We start from the raw sequence: 15,535 nt of genomic DNA on the forward strand, positions 1-15,535 counted from the left end.
TTGAAACCTCGAAAGTTTGTCCCAAAATAAAACCCAGAGAGACAGATTTCAGTTTCTTTGGCTGACCTAGAACGTACTGGGAAGACCAGACTGACTTAAGACTCACTGACATCTGCCTGCCTGTCTCCCCAGTGTTGGTAGTAAAGGGATCCGCCCACCATACCTGGGCCTGTAAGAACACATTTAAATGTGTTTGTTCAAGCATTGTTTCTGTCCTGCAAATGTGTGAGGAGGGGTGGCATTGTTTTCCTGGGTATATTCCAGACAGATCTGTCACCATAGAACGGGGTCTCAAGGTTTCACACTAATCATAAGCAAACGAGATCCTGGCGTTTCTCATAAAGATGTATTCTTTGTTTACACAAGAGCTGAGGCCGGAAATTGCAGGCGGACAAGGATCTCCTGCTTGTGCTTTGCTCTCACTGCCAGAGTCAAAGAAACATCAAAGAAGCAAAGCTGTGGCTTCTCAGATTTGACAAGGTTCTTGTAACTGAGACTAGGACCCACCTACTCAACTGGCTTCTCTCTTGCTTCTCTCCTAAGGAAGCCTTGAATCTGTAAGAGAAGGCAAATGCTTTCCAACTAGAACTACATTTCCCAGCATCCCTTCAGTGAAGAGAAGTCATATGACATAGCTCAGGCAAAAGGAGTAAGAAGTTATCAGGTGCAACTGGAGGGGAAAGTTCTTAAGAGTCTAACTCCAGTGCAGGGCCTCTTTCTAGATGCTGCTCACTGTGCTGAATATATATATCTACCTCTTGGGGTTATGAGACAGCAAGATGCCTCGCAGATGGCTGAGTGGGAAAGCCCTGAAGACAGTCTAGAGCAGTGTCTCACCCTCCACACTGAAATGCTTTAAAACAGTTCTTGCTGTAGTGACCCCAACTAAAAAATTGGTTTTGTTGCTACTTTATAACTGTAATTTTGCTACTGTTATGAATCATAAGTATCTGATATACAGAATATCTGATATGCTACCCCTGTTAAAGGGTCATTTGACCCTGAAGGGGTTGCGACCTGTGAGTTGAAAACCATTGGTTAAAGCAACCTCACCAGCCCATCTCCCTCCTCCGGATTTTGCACAATGAGAATGTCAAATCCACTGTTTGTTCCTCAGGTCCACACACTCCAAAGCCAATTGTGATTTCTAACCCAGGAGCCCATCTTATGATCTGAGATGAATTTATGAGAACACTGTTTTAAAATGTAGGGAGTTTCACAAACCTCTGATTTGCTTACCCATGAGCAAACACTTGATCCAAAAGGAGTCCCAGATTGTCTACCAATATGAGCCCTGTACAGCTGCAGAGACCATAGAAATGATATAACCAAAAAATATCTAAATGCTTTTGTGGCTTGAGACAGGGAGGGAGTGGGGTGTCGAGTATCTTCAATCACCCAGGCTCCCTGGCGTGCCTGTCATCCTGCAGCAAGTCAGGCAGGACTTAGTAGCTACTTCATTCATCATCAGTTAGGAACCATCTGGAACCCCAAACCTAGATGGTCAGTCAATCTTTGATTTCATTGATGTAAAACACACCAGTGACATCTCAAAAGAATTCTTACTGAGGAAATTTCATTTGGAAATTTCAGGAGCCATGAATATCTTCAAATTATGTTCCTTGCCTGTTGCTGCATGGTGCAGGGGATGCACACTGCTGCTGCTGCTGCTGCTGCTGCTGCTACATGGTGCAGGTGATACATACTGCTGCTGCATGGCACAGGCAATGTACACAGCTGCTCCATGGTGCAAGGGATACACACTGCTGCTGCATGGTACAGGCAATGCATCCTGCTGCTGCATGGTGCAGGGGGTACACATTGTTGCTGCATAGCGTGGGTGATACACACTGATGCTGCATGGTGTGGGCAATGCATACTGCTACTGCTGCATGGTGCAGGAAATGCACACTGCTGCTGCCGCTGCATGGTGCAGGGGGGTGTACACTGCTGCTGCTGCTGCTGCTGCTGCTGCTGCTGCTGCTACATGGTGCAGGGAATGAATCAAGCTCTGCTCATGGCCTCCACCATCTCACCCGGCAGGAGAGCTGACATTCACCTCTAAATTCACCTCTTGTTTTATTTGCATGATCTGAATTTGACTTTCACTTTTACAAACATAAACTTGAAAACGTAAGCAAGGGTCATTCTTTGGAATTTATTTTTCTATCTGATATGTGTGATCAGTAAACAGAAAAAAAAAATGTTCACAATGTATGTGTGTAAGGAGTGTTTCTGGCAATGGGTAGAGAAGTCAACAGATTACCTGATACTCTGAGAAGGGTCCACCATGGTGAACTAACCACTCTGGCTATTACTGAGTCCATGGAAAGATAGGTAAATAGCCTTGTTCCTTCAGGTAACTGAGGACCTTATCTATAGTCACATGCAAAACAGCAAAGCCACCCTCAACACAGTGGAAAGGTCAGTGAGGATGTGGGTTCAATTGGAGCTGTGGCTGTGTGGCCTGGAGCCTGGGCATTTTCATCACCATGGCCATTGGCCATGTCAATATTTGAGGTACACAGCACTGTTGAAAGGCACCTGTTGTCTCATAGACCGTGAAAGCACAAATCAAGAAGGCTAAGCATTTCTCCCACAGACAGCTAGTGCTGAGCTCAGCGCAGACTCAAAATCAGACTCATTACCCACTGTTACCCCAGTATTCAACCTCAATCTAAGGTATATAAATTATGATCCAGTAAGCCCTATACCCTTGCTTTACTCACACCAAGACCTAGAATGACCCAGAAAAGTAGCCAATCCCCAGAGAAGATGTGAAGGTCTCCGGGAGACCGTCTCAGATGACCTGCTGTGTCCCAGGGCAGCTAGTGCAGAACTCCATCCTGGCAGAGTTAGGCAAGCCAGAGAGTACCAGCCAATGGCCTACCCTGTGGCCCCAGAGCTAGGTAGGCAAGTTGCTACCCAAACAACCACCAGAGGAGATTTATAGCTGTGCCAAAGTCTACCTAGCATAAACACATTTGAATCTTCTAGGGCTGGGCTCTAGACACCCCTATATATATTTTTAATGAATCAGAGTGGAGGGAGCTAGGGCACCATGGACTGTTCTCTCCCTGGTCATGGTGAGGAACACAGGACCAAGAGCAAGAAGAAACAGCACAGTAAGCGCCCCTCACCCTAGACACTGATGTGCTCAGGTTGACACGAGTGTCCAGGGCTGAGGAAGAATAGATGCAGTCACTTTAAAGACTTCTGCACTTCCACTGACTCCACTGCCGAAAGCATCTTTAGCTGGGGTGGACAAGCTGAGCAGATGGTCCCCGCTGGCTAAAGTGGGGAACAGTTTATTGAGAGGTTCCAGTCATTTTCACAGAGGTGTGATTCGAGGTTGAGACAGAGAAGTGTCGACAGATCCAGGAGACATGGTGGGGACGTGTTGCTGCCTAGTGTCCCCAATGGTTCTGGTGTTCCAACTAAATAAGCCACAGCTGCAGAACTTCGCACTGAACAGAGGTGAGGCTCCACCCACCTCACTTCCAGGCTCAGGACCTACAAGCCAACATCTCCTAAGTGGGTGCTGGGATGTACCACTATCTCCCCTCTAGGCTGGGGTATTCTTGACCCCCACCAGCTTCTGGGGATGTTAGCATACAACCTACAGGTAATGTATCCTCTCTAGGTGCCAGCAAAGTCATGGCACCTTCTGGAGGAGTCTATATTAGGGTCTAGAAGCCTAGTTAGTTTCTTTGTTCTCGGGACAACTTGGAACAACTCAGAAAGACCACACAGAAGTTCCAAAACCTTCCTCTTACCCATGAAGACACCTGAGTGCCACAGCCCAGCTTTGCTGATTGTTTGATCCCAGCCTCTCCTCCCCTTTCTGTTACCCCAAATTTGACCCCAAAAGTTACTCCAGTAAAACTGAACATTGGCCCCGCCTCACTTTGTTCTCCTGAAGCCAGTCTGCAGCAAGCAGACTCCCCTCGCTGGAGTAGCATGGCACCAGGCCAGGAGCAAAGTAGGAAAAAAGTGAGGCCAAGTGCCCTCTGCACAGAAGAATCGAGGAGGTGCCTGACAGAGCCCATCCTTGGCTAATCCAGGGCCAGCAGAGAGGTCAGAAGCTCCACATGGGAAGAGAAGTGAATGGCTCTTTGGTCATACAACCCCCAAAGTGGATGCATATAAGGCAGGAAGGGGAAGGGGGGACTTAGTAACAGAAAGGTGTGGTGGGGTGCACCTCAGTTGGTAGTGCTTGCCTAATATGCACAAAGCCCTGATTTTGAGCTCTAGCACAGAGCACAGAGACCAGATGGTGTGTGCCTGTAACTCCACCTCGCAGGGAGGTGGAGACAAAAGAATTGGTAGTTCAAGGGTATCCTCAGCTACATAGCAAGTCTGAGACAAGCCTGGGCTACAAGAGACTCGGGCTCTCAGAGAGAGAGAGAGAGAGAGAGAGAGAGAGAGAGAGAGAGAGAGAGAGACCAACGAAGCTTCGAGAATCCCAACCAGACTTTATCTGGAGGCTACCTGTCACTTGACAAAGGTGGATGTCACCAGATTAGAGTGTACCTCCGTAGTAAATGATTCTTAATTCTGTGTAACAAACAAAGACACCAAGCTGCCCAACTTGTAAGGAACATAGGCAGGACTGAAGAACAGATAACTATCCCATGTGCTCTTAAGCAATGGCCCTAGCTGCAGAGGAATGAGGGATGCCTCTAATTTGCACGCCAGAGCACAGAGGAGGGTAAAGGCCAAATCTGTACAACTTCTTAAACAATTTAAGATCCCTTTTTATAAGCCTGGCACTGCCATGTTCCCCCTCTGAAAGTCTACGCGTAAAGACTCTCCTATTCGGAGAATCGGTAGTTAGAAAGCAGTATGTTGCTTTCAGACAGCTATGCACAACACAGCTTGGCAAGAGGAACTCACCTGTGGCAGGAACCAGAACCACAAGCCAGCTACCAGAGCCCAAGAACAGCATACACACCACTCAACTCCGCCCAGATACCACCGTTCCCACCCTGCCCCCACCCCAGATCATCCTTCCATCCCTAGTAGGCACCAAGGTTCCCTATGGACACTTTTAAATTCAGCAAACACGTCCCATCCATCTAGGAGTCCCAGGGCTGCCCCTCTGTGCCGGATACCACAAGCTGAGCTCCAGGCATGCCCAAAAGCACAGCCCTGGCTGGGGATGAAACCGACTCTGCCAGTGAGCTAATTAGTGGCCCTGAGAGTTTAGGAACACTGACTGACAACTAATAGCTCCATCTCTCTGTTTCCTGCTGGTGTATTATTAATTCATTCCGCCTTTCCTGTGGGACCTGAGAGATAACACGGACAGCAAAAGTTCACATTTCAATGTGAGGCTGAGATGCAGGGGAGGGGCGCTAGGAAGCAGCAGCAGCCAGGAGGTGGGGGAGTGAGGGCACAATTCGGGGAAAGGCCCTTCCACAGGCAGCTCCCACAGACTCAGCCTGCAGAAATGGAAGTGCAGGCATAGCAACACTGTGCCACGGGTTTTCCTTGGCAGATCCCCCCATCACTGAACTTGAGATCACAGCAGTTATACGTATTACCTTATAGAGACGCTAAGAACCATCTTTCTAGAAACAGCCAGAGAAAGGGGACCATCTTATACTAATATTTTTAAGTAAATTTAAAAAAAGAAAAAGCAAATTGTAAACTTCCAAGCATAGTTTGATTTCACTTCCGTGACAGAGAAGACATACGGGGGTGAAGGAAACGGGGAGAAGGAACAAGCTCTAGGCAGCTTAGTCACTGGAGACAGGGAAGGATAAGTGTTGTGTAGATGGTACCCTGGGAAGGATGAGATCAAGGGCAACGGCACAAAGCTGGAGTGGACCCAGCACTCATTACGTCAGCGACACACTCCCCTGTCCCATGTATGCTTTCTTTCGTTAACTAGCCACAGCTCTGACCTGCTCTAAACACAGAACCCCTGCTCTAAGTCTGGGGAGGATGGGGGCTTCTGCCACTAACACCCGCAGGTAATGAGGCCATGTCTTAGGGCACAGGGCGAACATGATGAAGCTGGGTGGTGGTATGTGGGCATCGCTGCAAAGGGTCTGCAAGCAAGGGGCTCTGGACAAGAGGGGGAGGGGAGGAAGGAGGCAAACTCCACCCACATTCGTCACTTCAGGACAAGAGAAAAGTGGTGGGCAGGGGTGGGGGCAGATAAAAGAGAGCAAGGGCTAGGAATGGCCAGCAGAGGGATGTGCAGTGTTGAGAGGGGAGGAAAGGGCTCCAAGTCAGGAAGCTGGCACGTGGCTGCATCTCAGCTTCTCAGATGAAGCTATGAGACGGTGGTATCAACGGTCTCATGCACCTAGGTGCTGGGACTGCGTGGGCATCGACCCTGTTACATAAGCATCTGTTTTCAACGATGTTTTCAGCTCTGATGCCCACCACAGATTCCCTCGATTATGTTCACCTCCTCAGCACTGTTTCTACTCTATCTCCGGGCATCCTATCACATCCAAGGGAAGATGTCCTTCATCTTTGCCTTGACTCACGTGCAGCCAAGGTACTCCGGTGGGCTCTTTCAGAAGCAGGATGAAAAGCCAGTGCAGGCTAGGGTGGCGGGAATGCCCTGGGATGAGACCAATACCTCTGGCCCTGCTCACCCTCTCTGCCAAGGTTTTAGTTTCTGCTTCCTGGCCTATCATTCGATGAATGGCCTCTAGGATGCGCTAGTTCTCTGTAACAATGTGCAGCTTCCCAGACTATGACTGCAATGAACAGATAAAACCACTGGAGGGCAGCATAGAGTTACTTTCCCTTTTTTACTACTAGCATGATGTGGTTTTCAATACTCTTTTTTTTCCCCCCATAAAGATGACTGTGCAACAGATCTAGTGCTGGCATAGTGTTCAAGAAAAGGTAGAGACACCTATGCACCCCCACCTCCACCCCCACCCCCCCAGAGCAGCTGATGGCTTCAGGGGAAGCAGGAAGGCTAGCTTCCTACAGCCTTGAGCTTCCGACTGCTTTGAGGCGGGAGGTGGGGAGTGTTTCTTCTCCCTCTCCCTCTCTCCCTCTCTCTCTCCCTCTCCCCCTTTCCCTCCCTCTCCCCCCCCCCCTCCCCCCCCCCCCCCCCCCCCCCCCCCCCCCCCCCCCCCCCCCCCCCCCCCCCCTCCCTCTCCCTCTCTCCCTCCCTCTTCCCCTCCCCTCCCCTTCTCCCTCTCCTTCTCTCCCTCTCCCTTTACATCTCCCCTCCCCACTCCCCTTCCCCTTCCCCCTCTGTGTTTATAAGATGTAGGCCAGACTGGTCTCAAACCCAAGGTCTTCCACCTCAGCTTCCTGAATGCTGACACTGTCTGTCAGCCACTGTTCCTGAAGCATGTGTTCCTCGTACTTCTAGCAAAGCAGGAGCCCTCCTTAGCCCCAAGTGGGGGATCTAAGGACAGATCCACAGCTGTGAGTCAAAGCTGCATTGCTTCAGGCAACATCCAGTTCTTTTTCTCTCTCTGCCCCAGAGGGCAAGTTTCTAGAACTGTGGAAGATATAAAGGTAGAAACACTAAGAAAAAAACAAGTCACTGAAGACCTGTTGTACAGCTGGACCCTTGTTTTGAAGCTTTCCAGAACAAGTAAAGAAATCGAAGGGTAGGTGCTGAAGCTGCCCAAAGGGCCTGTGTGTGCGTGTGTATGTGTGTGCGTGCATGTGTGTGTGTGTGTGAATGTTCATGTGTTAGTGCACAGATGCATGGATGCACATACATGTGTTTCCATATGGAGATCAGAGGTTAGTATGTATGCTTCCCTTCCTTATATTTAAAGTAAGGTCTCTCACAAAACCCAAAGTTAAGCCGGCTGTTGAGTGAGCCTTGGATATCTGCCTGTTTCTGCCTGCCCAGCTCTAAGGTCCTAGGCACACATGGGTGGCATTGTCTGAGTGCAGGGATCTAACTCGGGTCCTGGGGACTGCACTATACCAACTTTCCATTCCCAAGGGGCCCAGATCAAAGCAAATCCCTAGGACTTGTCAGATTGTGTTGTTTCTGGGAGTGGGGAGGTGGGGGTGGGGAGGCTGCTGCCCTGGCTTCTCTGTGACTTCCTGTTCTGCTCAGAACCCCAAGGAAGCAGGACGTATGCTGCAGGTCTCTTAGCTGCTGGCTCTCAAATGTGTTGCTATCTGAGGATAACAGTGCTGACGTGTTGAAGGCATGTGTCCTGTTCTGCAGGCATGTTATACTGCAACTCTAAGAGTCCAAAATACGTAATCTCTGAGCTAGGGGAGTCGGACCTTACTGGACTGGAAATTCAGGAGCTTCAGGGCCGGCTGTCGTACAAATGATAGAACGAAGCTGAAGGTAGCAATAGGGTTGGTAAGGACTAACATGACCTTCAGACTGCCTAGCCTCCAAAAGGACACAATTTGAAATGGAGCTAAAATATCAGATCATTAAACAAAAGAATTTTTAGTCAACTAAATAAATTTTTCTCCTGCAATGATTTCCACGGACACTATTATTCAAAGCACTAAGCCAAGTTGTGCCCAACTTTGCCAGCAGGTGGCAGCACGTGCCTCTAGATCTGTGTGGGGTCCGCCGCTTCTCAAGAGGGCCAGAGGGAACATGGCTTAATAGCCTTTAAAATTCAGCCAGAACGCCCTAAGGCAGAGATATCTGCCTCCTACAGAATTTGTTGTACTGTTGAGTACAATGTAAATGATTGCTATTTGAACCTCCAATTGTCCTTCCTCCCAGTCTGGCTGTCCCATCCTCATTGGAACACTGCGCGCGCGCGCGCGCGCGCGCACACACACACCAGTACAGCAGAGCAGATGTAGATGAGACAAGAGTGGGGATTCAGGAGTGGTGCATTGCTCACCACATGATCCTGCACGTGGAGGGATGGTTCCTGCAAAGCACCAGCCTCCTAGCATCCCCACTCCCCATCTTCTTCACCTGTCTGGTCAGGATGATGTTGATGCTAAATGTTCATACGTACTCACTGCCGTCTTGTGCCAGAAACTGTGTGTTTCCACACCTACCCACCCACATGCTGCTGAGATCCACTGTGTCTGCCGCAGATCCCCAACCCTAGCGGAGCCAGCCTCTGCTTCACCTCCCTCAGAAGCCCCAGGCAGATGGTAATGGTAAGTAATGGGCCCTGGGGGTGAGGAACATGGCACCTCGGGGAAAGAGCCAAGCAATTGTTACATATAGGTTCCCTCCCTCCATGGCTGTTTAAACACACCCCTGCACTCATCTGCAATCCAGCAAAGGAGGAGAATGAAGCTTGGAATAGAACATCAAACAAGACACAGTCTGCCAAGATCAGCCAGAGGCAGGAAGGAAGAGCGTCCCTGGACAACTCGCACTATGCGTGCCTTGCTTTACAGCCCATGAGTTCCACAGGGCTAGCCTGCTCTACAGCTAGAGTCCCCATTATCCTGAGCTTCCTGGACTAGTCCTGACAATACGGCAGAAAAGCCTGGCGAGAACCTAGGTCATAATTTTTCACCACACCAACACTTCATGGAGAATTCTTCCCTTTGCAATCACACCAAATGCAGGTGTTGTTTTTGACCCTGGTGGTGACCAGGGAGTAACAGCCTCTCCCCGTGGCTCTGACACTCATCAAAGGAGGCAGGCAGCTGCCAGTGGTGACAGGACACAATGGCCAGGGGCCTCTTGTAGACTGTATGATGAGGGCAACCTTTTTGGGGAGGCATCAAAGGTCTAAATGACAGGAGTTATGGTTATACAGTTGATCTAAAGGGTAAAAAAAACATTCTAGACAAAGAGTAAATCCAGGGAAGGAACATAAATAGACTTTGCTGAGTGTGAAAGCAGACCAGTGCTAAGGGAAAGCAGGTCGCTCTCTATGGAGATTGAGAGAGACTGACGGCACAGAGCAGGTGGGGGACACGTTGTCCTCTGATGTAATGAAGAGCTGTATCAACTCTAAATGGCCCTGTCGCTGTGATGGATACACTCACTGCTTTCGGGAAACCAAGACTCAAGGGGAGAGGCCAATTAGAGCACTACTGTGATAGTGTACGTGACAGTGGCCTGGCCATGGTTTGCAGCAGTGAGGGCGGAAAAAGCTTTGCCCTTGGGGTATGTCTGAGAGATGGTGTCCACAGGGCTTGCTAACTGGCCGGAAGGAAGTAGGGAGAAGAGAGAGAAAGGAGGAATGAGTGATATCTAGCATTTGGTTTTGGCAACTGGGTATATGGCACTGTATCCTGAGCCAGGACTAATGATGGGGTGAAACCGTGTCAGAAGGGGGTGAGGAGTTTTGTTCCTACAGTGTTATATCTTAAACACTGGACAAGAGTGCAGAGATACCAACCAAATATTTTGCTACAAGAATCAAAGGTTTGGGGACTGGGGATGTGGCTCAGCAAGTAAAAGCACTTGCTACAGGAGCTTGAGGACCTAGGTTCAAATCCCCACTTATGGTAACATCAACAAAACAAACAAAAAAACCCTGGGCGTGGCTGCACACAATGCCTGTAACCCACGAGCTGTGTGAGAAGGGGGGGCAAGGGTGTGTGAACAGGAAGATCACTAGGGCTTCCTGGCCACCATCCTAGTTCCAAACTCAGTGAAATATCCTGTCTCAAGGGAGTAAGCTGGAGAGGGATGGATCAGGACACACACACACACACACACGGGGACACACACACAGGAGTTGAGTAAATATAGAGTCCTAGTTGATGCCACCCATGAAGACTGTAGGCACAGAGGAAGCCCAGAACGATCCTGGGTCTTATTAACATTGCTCTATGTGGTCTAACAAAAGTGTCTCAGATTTACAACAGGACTGCGAGGTAAGCATTAAATCCCACCAGGGCTTACAGTCTGCCCAAGTAACAGTAACGTCTATAAGCAACCTTGTAATAAGGTTGCCATCCACCCAGCGTTGTGATGGTCACTGCGGGGGACACTGGGGCAGAGAAAACACCTTAGTGGAGCAAGCACCAGCTGTGCAGTCAGGGGACACGACGTGGACCCCCGGCTCTGTCACACAGAGCCAGCCGCTTGGCCTCGTCAAGCCTTTGTTACCCAGTATACAAATCGACATTGCTCTCTATTTTCTCTTTTCATCTATTCTGTGTCTGTCATGTGCCAGGTACTGTGCCAAGCAATGGGGACACAGCACCGAGCAATGGAGAGGCGGTGCCGGGCAATAGAGACACAGTGGAGAGCAGACAGACGTCTCTGTGCACAGCCCAGAGTGGGAAACAGACAGGTAAACAGGCAATTACAATACCGGTGATAAGCACTGTGGTGGCGGACATGCCGCTTCCCTCTTCATAGAGAAAGCCATGCCAGCCTACGCAGACGTTAGAGTTACACATAATTTCCTTTCTCCCAAGCCTATATGTAATAATAGTCCCGTGTGAAATGTTTCTGTTCTTTATAATGGTACCTATTATTTCCATTAGTATAAATAACACAAGCAAGGCACCTAGCGCATAGGCAGGGCTCAATCAGCAGTCATTGTTAAGGTGGGCTCCTGACCTGGCACTATCTCTTGCTTTGGGGCTCATTTTTCTCTGCAGTAAATTAGGAATCATAACAGTTATTCTATAGGTTCATTGTGAAGATCACATGAATGGTATATGTGAAGACATTGTGTAAGCTGGGGAATTATATTAAAGAATTTCATTAGTAAAGACCTGCTCTTGTGCTACTTGGTAAAATTACAAACCTTACTCGATAAGAAGTCTTAACCCAAGCTCTTGCTAACCCACACAGCAAGCTTGAAGAAATCTCTTAACAGGTTCTTCCAGGAAATGGCATTCTTTACGTGGTAACCCATTTCCTGAGGAAGCAGATGAAGCTCCTGTCTTTCTAACACGCCTGGAGAGCTTTTGGAGGAAACAGCCTGGCACTCGGAGAATCCTCCTCCTCACTCGGCCCTTCCCTTACCAGCATTTGGCTCACCCCACTGTAGGCAGTAATACAGAGGGAAACTCCCAGGTTGGTTTCTTAGTCTGCTTCCTGCATCACCAGAGTCCTGACGTGGTGCCAAAGAGGAGGAATTTGTAATGCTCTGTGTGTGTGTGTGTGTGTGTGTGTGTGTGTGCGCGCGCGCGCGCACGCGTGCAGGCGCACCTGCCTGTCTGTCTGTCTGTCTGTCTGTCTGTCTGTATGCAGGTGTGTGGTAGGTGGGCTGTCAGCTGTTTGGATGATGATGGAGAAGGCCCCAGGAGAAGCAGAGCTGAGGGAGGGGCCGGAAACTGGCAGAGGAGCTGACTTCCTGCAGCAAATCCCTGCCTGGGAAAGAACCTGCGGGATGCTGTGTACAGAACAGAAGGCAGGAGACGCAGGGTTCTAGAAGCCCTGAAGAGGGCAGGCAAGAAGACTCCTCGTTTCCTCAGCTGATTGTTCAGATGGAGTCGACAACCCACACAATCACACCGCATGGCTGGCTCCTGCTCAGCCATACAGCAGACACTGTTCTCAAACCTAGAGCTAAGGCAAAGTCTCTGCTTACACTCCATCCAGCACAAAATGTATACAAGTCTGCGTGTTGAGGAAGCAAGAGCTAAAAATGACAAATACAGCCGCATAGGCGTCAGTGATGATGGAGCGGATACTGTTTCGTAGAGAGAGAGCTGTCCATCAGTCCCTCCAACCAGTGAGGGAAGGTGAAGGTACGGGGAAGAGGGCACTATCCGTGAAAGGGCCACTGGGGCAAAGGTGAGAGGGATATGCCACCTTGGAGGAATATCAAGGACCGGAAGTAGCTATCGCAGAGGGCAGGGTGACTGGGACAGAGGGTTAGAGCCATGTCTCCTCTGTGGAAGACAGGGAGCAAGGGCTGCAAGCAGGAAAGAGATTATGCAGGTCCCCACAAGTCACAGAAAGGACTGTTGTATGTGAGACAGGAAGTCACCATAGGGTTCTGAGCTGAGGGCTGCTCTAACACATGGCTGCAGACTCTCACAGAAACTCCATGCCTGTCTTCCCAACTCCTTTTTTAAATCTAAAGAGAGAGGGTAGGGGATGCTTAGCTAGCGCAGAGGGAGAAAGTTCCAGCAACTAGGAATGGGACTAGGAAGGCTGGCTAAGAGGTGGCCAGGCCAAGGCCCTTTAAACAAAGTACTTGCATGCCTTGTGCCCCAACTCTAAAAGCAGAAATAACAGTTCTTCTGACTTTCTGTGCCCCACCCGCAAAGGTTCTCACATTGAGGGCTTGGTCCCAAGTGTAGCAGTGTTCAGAGGCAAGGCTTTAGGTGGACACTGGATCTTGACAGCTCTGATCTCACAACGAACCAGTCCATTCCTAGATTCGTATCGTGATTGTTTTGTGGAGAGGGGCCTGTGTCACAAACATGAACTTTTTCTCTTTGCTTCTTGACCACCAGGGAGTGATTGACTCTGCCATGAGCCTTCACCAGGACGCGTAGGCCCACAGCAGGCCTAGAAGCAACTAGACCAAGAGACCACAGACTAAAACCTCTGAAACCTAAGGTAAATTAAAATCCTGAGCTTCATCCTGTAAGGTGATGTCTCTCAGGGGTTTTATCACAATGGCACAAGATGACAGAATAGCAAGGGCAGGTTTGTCCAACCGACACAAGAGTAAATAAACTCACATGCAGAAGAAGAGTGCCAGGTACCTAGTAACGACCACGAGCGTCCCTTTATTTACTTATTTACTTATATTTATTTTGTTATCAGCAACCTTATTATTTCACTGATGAAAAAGTTGTAATTGTGATACATTTCATATTAAATTTACAACAGCGGAGGTTATGCATACACACATACACACACAAACACGTACATATGTATACACATACACAAGTACATACACACACAGAGACACACAAACACACACATGCACACACAAACACGTACATATGTATACACATACACAAGTATATACACACACACACACACACATGGAGACACACATACACACACAAACACGTACATATGTATACACATACACAAGTACATACACACACAGAGACACACAAACACACACATGCACATATAAACACACATATATACACACAAACACACACATGCACACATAAAAACACATACACACACAAACACGTACATATGTATACACATACACAAGTACATACACATACAGAGACACACACACACAAACACGTACATATGTATACACATACACAAGTACATACACACACAGAGACACACAAACACACACATGCACACATAAACACACATATATACACACAAACACACACATGCACACATAAAAACACACATACACACAAACACATATACCTGTCCTTGAACAGAAATAAAATGTGTCTTGGAGCCAGGAGCTCATGGCAGAGCAGATAAAGGTGAGCAGATACATTTTTTAAAGGAGAGCCAAGGGGGACTTGCAAGGGCCAGGTGTTAGTGTGAAAAAGGAAGTGGCTTCAACATCTCTGGCCATAGTCCCCAACAGGTCATAGGTGCCACAGTCCCCAACAGGTCATAGGTGCCACAGTCCCCAACAGGTCATAGGTGCCACANCCCAACAGGTCATAGGTGCCACAGTACCCAACAGGTCACAGGTGTCACAGTACCCAACAGGTCACAGGTGCCACAGTCAGGCCCCAGTAACAGAAGGAAAAGGCTGGTTCTGGGGCAGATGCAGAGGTGAGCGGTAGAAGGGAGTCACACATACCCCTCTGGTGACTGCTGTTTTCCCAGTGAAGAAGGAAGGCAGCTCCAGGCATGAGCTCTGGTGGGCTGAAGGAGATGGTGGGGTTTGAGAACGAAATGCTCCCCCCAAGAGTGTGATAATGAATGTGGAAGTACAATGTAATAAGACGTTTGCCGGGCGTCGTGGCGCACTCGGGAGGCAGAGGCAGGTGGATTTCTGAGTTCGAGGCCAGCCTGGTCTACAAAGCTAATAAATATTAGTGCAACCAAGCAGCTACACACACACACACACACACACACACGTACCTGTATGTGCTTATACATACCCACACCCTCTTGCACACACACACACCTGCTTGCACACAAGTGCATGTACATGCACACTCGCACACACATGCACACACGTGCAGGCACACACCTAGCTCATCCACGATAATCAAGCAAATAAATTTAAACCCTGCCACTAAAAACACATTCTAGTTACTTGACAGCTAGTACTTCTACCCTCTCAGGCAGGAAGAAAAGAGTAAAGACCATGGGGCATGCCAACATGCAGAATAAACTGATTTAAAGTCCTTATTTGGGTTATAAAACCAGGGCACTGGAAATAGTAAACACAAAACAAAATAAAACCTAAACTGAAGTCTGCAGCAGCATGCCTCCAGGCCAGCCTAAGTTAGAACTTCTGTCCAACATGAAAAGAGAAAGAAGAAAGCTCTTGCGTGGCCAGACAGCTTGGTGATTCTCTTTCTGCCCTCCCCTCGGAGGAGAGTCTTGCCCCAAATACGATTATCCAAGGGCAGGGCAGCTGTAATTCCTGAAGAGAACATGCCACAGATGGTTCAAGTTGGCATCCGTCCTCCATGGCTTGCAGGGATAGACCCAGTTCCTTCTCCCTAAGAGCTTGGTTAAACAGGTGAGTTGGGCAGTGGAAACCCAAGCTTGATT

The 15,535-nt window shown here is 48.8% G+C and overlaps 1 protein-coding gene across 8 annotated transcripts in view; it reads right to left on the minus strand.

The window, feature by feature from the left end:
- The window catches only part of Cacna1e (calcium voltage-gated channel subunit alpha1 E), a 486,129-nt gene that overhangs the window by 384,101 nt on the left and 86,493 nt on the right, over positions 1–15,535 (minus strand). The gene's annotated exons all lie outside the window — the stretch shown is intronic.

This window comes from Mus caroli, chromosome 1 (genome assembly GCF_900094665.2).
Source record: "Mus caroli chromosome 1, CAROLI_EIJ_v1.1, whole genome shotgun sequence".
Lineage (NCBI taxonomy): Eukaryota > Metazoa > Chordata > Mammalia > Rodentia > Muridae > Mus > Mus caroli.